Source organism: Theobroma cacao, chromosome 8 (assembly GCF_053813885.1).
Source record: "Theobroma cacao isolate CCN51 chromosome 8, ASM5381388v1, whole genome shotgun sequence".
In the NCBI taxonomy this organism is placed as follows: Eukaryota; Viridiplantae; Streptophyta; class Magnoliopsida; order Malvales; family Malvaceae; genus Theobroma; species Theobroma cacao.
Genome location: NC_142646.1, coordinates 26,688,843 through 26,697,056, shown reverse-complemented (window position 1 = coordinate 26,697,056; position 8,214 = coordinate 26,688,843).

Below are 8,214 nucleotides of genomic sequence, written 5' to 3'. Positions count from 1 at the left end.
ATTTCAACATATATTTAATTACCACTAGCAAAATCATTTGTGATTTTCAAAGGATTCAAAATGCACCAATCACTGAGCCAAATGCTCAGGCGTTACATATTTATATATTAAATCATTATAATAGCAAATTTTTTCACGAATTTGAGTAAATATCTTTTCCAATCTTTTGGGCCATTGGTAATTTTAAACCCCACTTGCGTGAATATAACATGGCCAGTGGACTTAAGATCCAGGCTTGATGCTTGAGCCGGTTGTTTAAAATAAGCTCATAAAATTTAATTAAGGGAAAAACAAATCAAATAGTGATAACAACAGGTAAATAGCATTAAGGCAAGATCAAACGAAGAACTTTCTAGAACATACAAATTGTCGTAATGTGCGGGTCCGAGAACCTGATCGCCAGACGCTAATGTGAAAACTCACTAAAAAAATTAAACTAGGAGTCGCCACCAATCTTTTTTACTAGGTGCGATTGGCCACCTATTGACTCGATTCTAATCGATGAAAACTTAAATTAATTTTAAGCCCATCGAAAAGAACCTTAAACTGGTCTACGGTTTTCTAGATCTAGGTTGGGGAGTACGGTTATGCCCGAGGAAGGATTAGCACCCCCGAGATGCCCGTTCCATGAACGGTACCATTCTTAGATTATCCTATTAGGCTTTAATTTTTAAATTAGCTATATTTCCTTAGTTATTATTCACTTATTTTTATCTCCTATTTGACCTAAAATGGAATGCAAATGCGAGGCAAGATGCATGGCGTGAAAAAAATGTCGGACGAATAACTTTTTATCGAGGATATTTTCTCGAATCCGCCCATCATACTGGTGGGACTCGGGGTATTCTCTCACCTAGGGAATTATCCGAGAAATTCACCTTCGTAAATTTGATGAATAATTTCCATCATCGGAGTTATCATACGTTTTTCTTTAAAAATAATGTTTTCGTACATAATGAACCTAATTCGGGCGAAAGTCTTTTATTAAAGATGTCTCTCGAGCCCTCCCGTCATATTGGTGGGATCCGGGGATACCTTTTCACCTAAGGAACTTTTCGAGGAATACCTGCCTTCGCAAGATCCTCGGAAGATCCTCGGAAGATCCCATCATCAGGGCTTAAACTCGAAAATAGAAATATTTAAATGCAATGATATGTATGATACAATATATATATGCTATGCTAAATCAATTATCTATATTTTTTAGTTATTATTAATTAATTATTATTTTTGTTTTATTATATTTTTTATTATCATATTTTCTATTCTTATTTCTTATTATTATTATTATTTTATACTTTACATTTTTTGTTCTAAGTTCTTATGTTTTTCATTTATAATTAGACAAATTGTTTATAATTCTATGTTATTTTAGTGAACAAAAATTTTATATATTTTTTTATTATACTATTTTTATTTTATATATTTTTATATTTTTATTATTATATTTTTCATAAGCAATCTTTTATTCAAACCTAATGTCTAAGATCTTATTATATATATATTTATATATTTATTATTATTTTTTTATTTTTTATTTTTATTTTTACATTTTTATAGTTTATGCCACTTAATATTCAATGCTTAATTTTACATTAGTTATTTTTTATTATTTTATTTATTTATTTATTTATTTAATGTCATGTATATTGTATTTTCATAAATTAATTATTTATTATACGTTTGAATTATTATTATTATTTTTTATCATTTATTATTTATTTATTATTTATTATTTATATATTATTTTTATCCAGTAATTTTTTTTTTGGTATAGTCAAACTCTTTATTTATTAAGAATTTCGGAACCTTGAAATCGAGACCCTCCCATCGTACTGGTGGAGCCTTGATTCGGATTCCTAACCTAGGGAATATCGGCCCGAGATTGTGACTCCTCGCGTCCCCGACCAATCATCCCATCATCGGTACCAAGTTAAATGATTCTTTATCTATATCCTTTTTTTCATTCTCTCTTCATTTGTATCCTTGTCTATTTTATATAAAACTATCTTTTTCAACTAATTTGATATTTTCATATTTTATTTTATCACATTTTAATTCTAATTCTTCCTAATTTATTTTCATTCCTATTATTCTAAATAAATTTACATAACTATGTATCTCATAGATATGTTCCACATTTCATCCTTTCCCATATTTATATTTTTCTAAAAAATATTCTAAATCAAAATATATAATCCTCTTATATACATATATTACTAATCTAAATAAATTAATTCCTAACATTGGGCCTAGCACAATCACAAGGAACAAGCCAGAGATTTACCTTTTACGGGCTAAAAGCGGCCCAAGACAACCGGCCCACTCCTAAAGATCCGACCGTTCCCCTTTTCGGCTTCGACACTCCACCAGCAAAACGGCGCCGTTTCAAAGCTCCAGTTCTTAGCTATTTAAACCTCATTTTCTTCCTTTCTTCCCATTTTCTTTCTCCAATTTCTCTCTCTACCCACAAACTCTTTGACTTCTCTCTACACTCTTCCTCTACTGGATTTCTCCTTCTCACGTCGACGAACTCCTTTTGGCCGTCGATCTGTAAGAGGCCTCACGCTGGCAAACTCCTCCTTGCCATCGATCTGCAAGTGGCTTCACGGGTTCCCTTACAGTCGGCTCCCCAACAGGTGGCGTCGCTCCCCACCTAGACCGGCTTCCCAACCTACGACGTCGCTTTTTAGTGGTCGGTTCTCCCCAATCGACGACGTCGCTCCCCACTTGGACCAGCTCCTCCTTCCTAAGTCGACAGATCTCAGATCGAATACCCGAAATGATCGATCCTCTTTTGCTCACTCTCTCTTCACCGTCGTCGGGCTCTTCCTCTCAGCTTTACTCACTCTCACCGGCAACAAATAACCCAACACTGACGACACAATCCATTCTCACTACACACATTTATTTTTTGCATTTTTTCTTGTATTTTTGGGTATTGTTTAGTATATATTTTTTTTGGTTTTTCTGTGGGTTCTTCTGGCTGCTAAAGAACTTAGGAATTTTTGGTTGTGGTTTCTTGGCTACTAGGAAGCTTAGGAATTTTTTTTGCAGGTTGTTGGTTTTTCGTTCCTGGTTCTGGCCCCGATTGCTACAGTGCCCCCTCCCCTTTATACTCGGTTCCTAGGCACCGGGGGGGGGGGGGGGGGGGCACGTTCCACTACCCTGCCAGACGCGAATTTTTCTCGTCTGGCAGGGTGAAGGAGGTGCCCTCTCTCCACCCTTTTTTCATTTTTTCTTTATTTTTTTAATTTTCATTATTTTTAATTCATTTTTTTGTTTATGATTTTTGTTTATGATTTTAGTGTCTACACAAATAATAGAATGAAAAGCCAACTAGCAAAAAAACAACTAGGACCTAATTCGTACAAGGAAAAATGCACACTACCAGGTGCCTAAAATCACAACTGGCAAAGGCAAAAACAAGAAGAATCAACGGCTAACCGAACACTAAGGAGAGCATTTTCAACCTTTATACAAAAACAAAATTTTCAATCAAAAGGGGGGGCCGATTTTCAGAAACCATATCAACTAAAAAAATTTGCAAAACCTAGCAGCTAATCTAAAAATTCCAATTTCTTTTAGAGATCCCTAACAACCTAGAAATAGAGCAAGGAAAAAACAAGAACCAAAATAGCCACATATGCTACCACAAAGAAATCAAATCAAAAAAAGGAAACAAAAAAAATGTAGCAAAAACAACCGAAAAGAAAAGAAAATTAGTAGGATCAGGGGGTTTCTTTTTGTTCTTTCTTTTCTTTTGGGAACTTCATGGGTTTAGAGAGTTTAGCTTTCAGATTCAGTGGTTTTTGAGACTAGATTGACGATAAAGAAGGAGAAGAGTGATTGAAGGCTATGGTGGGCTTCCGATAGGATTTTAGAGAGAAGTTAAAGAGAATTTCGAGCGGAGATCAAAAGTGAAAAAGAGAAGGAAGAAAGGAAATGCTGAAGAAGATGGGAAAATGGGTTTGTTGATTAAGTTTTCTTTATCAAATGACGCAGTTTTTGGTCTTAGAGGCAAAAATGGAGTAAAGCAATGTTGTTTAAAGAGTAGAGGGAGAGCTGGAGGCTTGTGAAGTGAATTGAAGGAAAAAGACCAAATCCGCGTAGCACACAGAAGTAGGCCTGCAAGCCTTCAAAGCCCAGTAGTCTCAAGTTGGTTCAAGCCTAGACTAGGTAAGCTTTAATTCTTTTGCTTTTGGGTTAATCTATGGGTTTTAGATTTTTGAGTTTGTTTGTGTGATTTACATTTGTTTGAACCTAGCAAAGTCTAGAAAATAAGGAAATAAAAATAAGATTTTTATGGAAATAAAAATAAGATTTTTATAGAAATATAATAAATAGAAAACATAAAAAGATTTATTATATGTATATATATACTATGAATATTAAGCACAAGGAGGAAAAAATATAAAAATAAAAACGAATATAAAAACTATAAAAAAGAATAAATATTTAGTGTTGACACTTTCATGTCAATGGCATTACAAAGGAGTTAACTTCATTGTGTTTGTAAGTATAAAATATTTAACCTTTTTTTAACAGTCTATTGTCCTCTGGTTGTTTCTAGGAAGCATAAGAAAAGTGGGTTATTTTCCAAGTTATTAGCTTTTAGTATTATAAATTCATAACTCAAAGGCTAGAGTAGCATTTATTGGTTGCTGAGTGTCATGTGGGATTTGTTTATAAAATTTGTTGAAAGGAATGATGAAGGGTCTAGAGTTAAATTAGGCTAATTTGTTGTGGTTCGAAAATTTCATGGAACATGAACCCATTAATTCCTGATGTGTTTAAACAAAAGGCTATATTTATGTAGATAAAAATATAATAATATGATAAATATAAAGAAATAAATAAAGTTTTAGTCATAAAAAATAGAGTAGGTAATAACATATATATATAATATAAGTATTGAAGATAATATTAAATTATACAGATGATGAAATATTCATTCGGAAGGCGAGAAGTCGCAACTCCGAATGAATTTTTCTAGGTAAGGGATTTCGATTAAAACCCTACCGGTATGATGGGAGGGTTTTAATTTTGAGTCTCGATGTTTACAATCCTAAGTAAATGAAAAATGTATTAATATAATTACTAATCAAACGAAAATATAAAAATAAAAATAAATAATGAAATAATGATAATAATAAATATAATAATAATAATAACTGCAAGAGAACAAATGGCATATATATACTTAAGGTGTCAAAAAATATATATAGTGTTGTGAAAAAATAATAATATTCATGATGATAAATAAATGAGTATTAAAAATAAAGTCTTAAAGGGAATAAACTCATAATAATAATGGATATAATTAAAGTACAAGGGGAAAATATCTAGTTATGGAAAATAGATTTATAAGAAAAAGATATAAAAAAACATAATAACTATTCAAACAGAAAATAGCTTAGGTAATCTTAAAGAGTAGAAAAGAAATTGGGTTATAAAAAATATATATAATTAAAATATTTGGTTTTAAAAAAATAGTATTTAGATAACAAAGGAAAATATATGTAGCCAAATATATAAAAATATGTAATAAGATAAAATTATATAAAAATAAAATATTTGTTCATGATATATATATAAAGATAAATAATTTGTAAAGAAATAACAAAAGGGGTTGTGGGAAAATAACAAAACGAATATTGAAATTTATAGGCACATTACACATCGTCACTACATCGTTAAATGTTATGGCATGTAGACATAGTTTGTACGCAAGTCTAAGGCCCAATGATGAGATTTTTTGAAGGATCTTGTGAAGTCAAGTTTTTTTCGTGAAATTCCCTAAGTGAAAAGATATCTCCAGATCCCACCAGTACGATGGGAGGGCTCGGAGAATATCTTTAATTAAAGGCTTTTGCTCGTAATAGGTCTGCATCTACAAAAATATTATTTTTGTTAAAATGAGTATGATTATCTCGAAGATGGGATTTATTCGTCAAATTTTCTTAGGCAAGTTTCCAGGATAATTCTGTAAGTAAGAGAATATCTCCGGATCCCACTAGTATGATGGGCATATTCGAAAAATATCCTCAATAAAAGGTTTTTGTCTTATATTATTTATATTTTATACCATGCATTTCAAGAGCGCATTATGTGCACTTCACACTTGTAAAATTAAATAGAGTATTTTAATTTGCAAACAAAATAGAGGGTAAAATCAATAAATGATAATTAAGGAAACATAATGAATAAATTTAAGAATTAAGGCTCTAATAGGATAACCTATAATTAAGTGGTACTGTTCATGGAACGGGCGTCACGGGGGTGCTAATCCTTCCTTAGGGTAATTATACTCCCAAACCCAATGCTAAAAGTCGTAGGCTAGTTTAACGTTTTTTCGACGGACCTAAAATTAATTTAGGATCTCGTCGATTAGAATTGAGTCAATAAGTGACCAATCACACCTAGGAAAAAAGATTGGTGGCAACTCCTCAATTTCTCATGTCTAGCGGTCGGGTTCCCGAACCCTCACGTTACGACAGATGGCTACTCCATTGGGGGACGCTTAGAGAATTGAGCCATTAATTATATGTTATCCTTAGCTTTAAATAATTTAGTGTTTCCTTTAATTTCTAGCATGTATTTTGTTCATTGTTGTTTATGCATTTATTTATTCTATCATTGTTATTTATTTTTTTTATAATTGTGGGGATTCTAGGATATAGGGACATGAGAAGAGTGGTTAAAGGTCGGTCTGTTCCTTCACACACACGACACGATTTGTATTCATGCATGAGCCTTCTACCCGGGTTTTGTCCTTGATTAAGAGGGAGTTAAGTAGCTACGCTCTCGTGAGGTGATAACCTCTGCATGGGCTAGTGAAGATTCCCACTCAGATTGAACTTAGTCCGCTTGAAGCTTGTAATGGGTGAGGATCGGGGTACCTTACTAGTTCGAATCGATGATAGTGAGGAACAATTTGGGAACCTCTTAGCTTTTTTCAAACCATTAACTCAGCATATAGAATACCACGAGCTACCTCCTCCTAGTTAGAGCCTTACTTGTGAGAATATACACCCTTTAATCAAGAACAATTGAAGGAACACTCCCTACTCTATCTATTTCATAAACAAATAAAGTCTTTTCTTTTATTTCTTTTATCCTTAAAAAAATTATGAAAATAAGAAAATATATTTCTTTCAATTCTTTTTTCTCGTAAAGAAAAAGAAAAAGAAATATAAAGGAGATAGAAAGGTCTTCCATTTAGATAGAAATGAAAAGAGAAATAAAAAAGGTATTTCGTTTCTTTCATTCTTTTCAAAAAAAAAAAAAAAGAGAGGAGGGATTTTAGTTTTGAGTAAATTTTCCATTTCTCACTTTATATGATTTTTTTATAATAATAATATGGTTTTTATTGCACTCGCATTGCATGTACAATGCTTAAATTTTCTTACATTTTAAAGGCACATTATATAGCACCTCATCCATTCATCAAAGCATCATTACATCTCATGCATTTGTGCATATAACATATTTTCATTCATATGCATCTATTCATTTCATGTTTATTTTTTGCCATATTTCCTCCAATAATAAAGAATCATATAATTTTATTTGGCTTAAAGGAAAAAGAATAAATCCACTTTTATGGAAAACATCTAGAAAATTTTCAGTGAAATTTCAAAATTGCTTTTCTAATTTATTTGATTTGGGTTAAAAGGGTTGAAAGATATGGAACATCAATTGGAAGCAAGGATAAGTGCACTAGAGCACAATCAAGAAGAGTTTAGACATGATCTTCGAGAGATGAAAAGACAGATGGCCAAATTGATGAAAATGGTTGAACGTCTCAATCAAGTCAACAGTATTCACCCTCAAGAATTCCCGTTGCTTCAAATTGAACCATGCCTTGAGTAACCATTGAATGAAAGCCAATTTGTCCTTGATAGGTCCAACATCTTACTCAGTGACCCAAGAAAAAATTAGGGTTTGGAAAAAGTTATGGAGGGAATGGATGAGTTGAATACGCAGATGATTGAATTGTAGAACTTAATATCCAAGACGAGATCTCTGGGTCCTACACAACCTTCAAATAATGGTTTGCCACTGAGCACATACCTCTAACCTACCACCTTTCGACCAACTTTTCAACTTATGAACATTGGTTTGCATCCAAGTTGGCACCTTTGCCCAAGCACCTTTTGACCATCTTTTCAACAAGCTCCTCGAGCCCAATTGTTCACACCATCATCAACC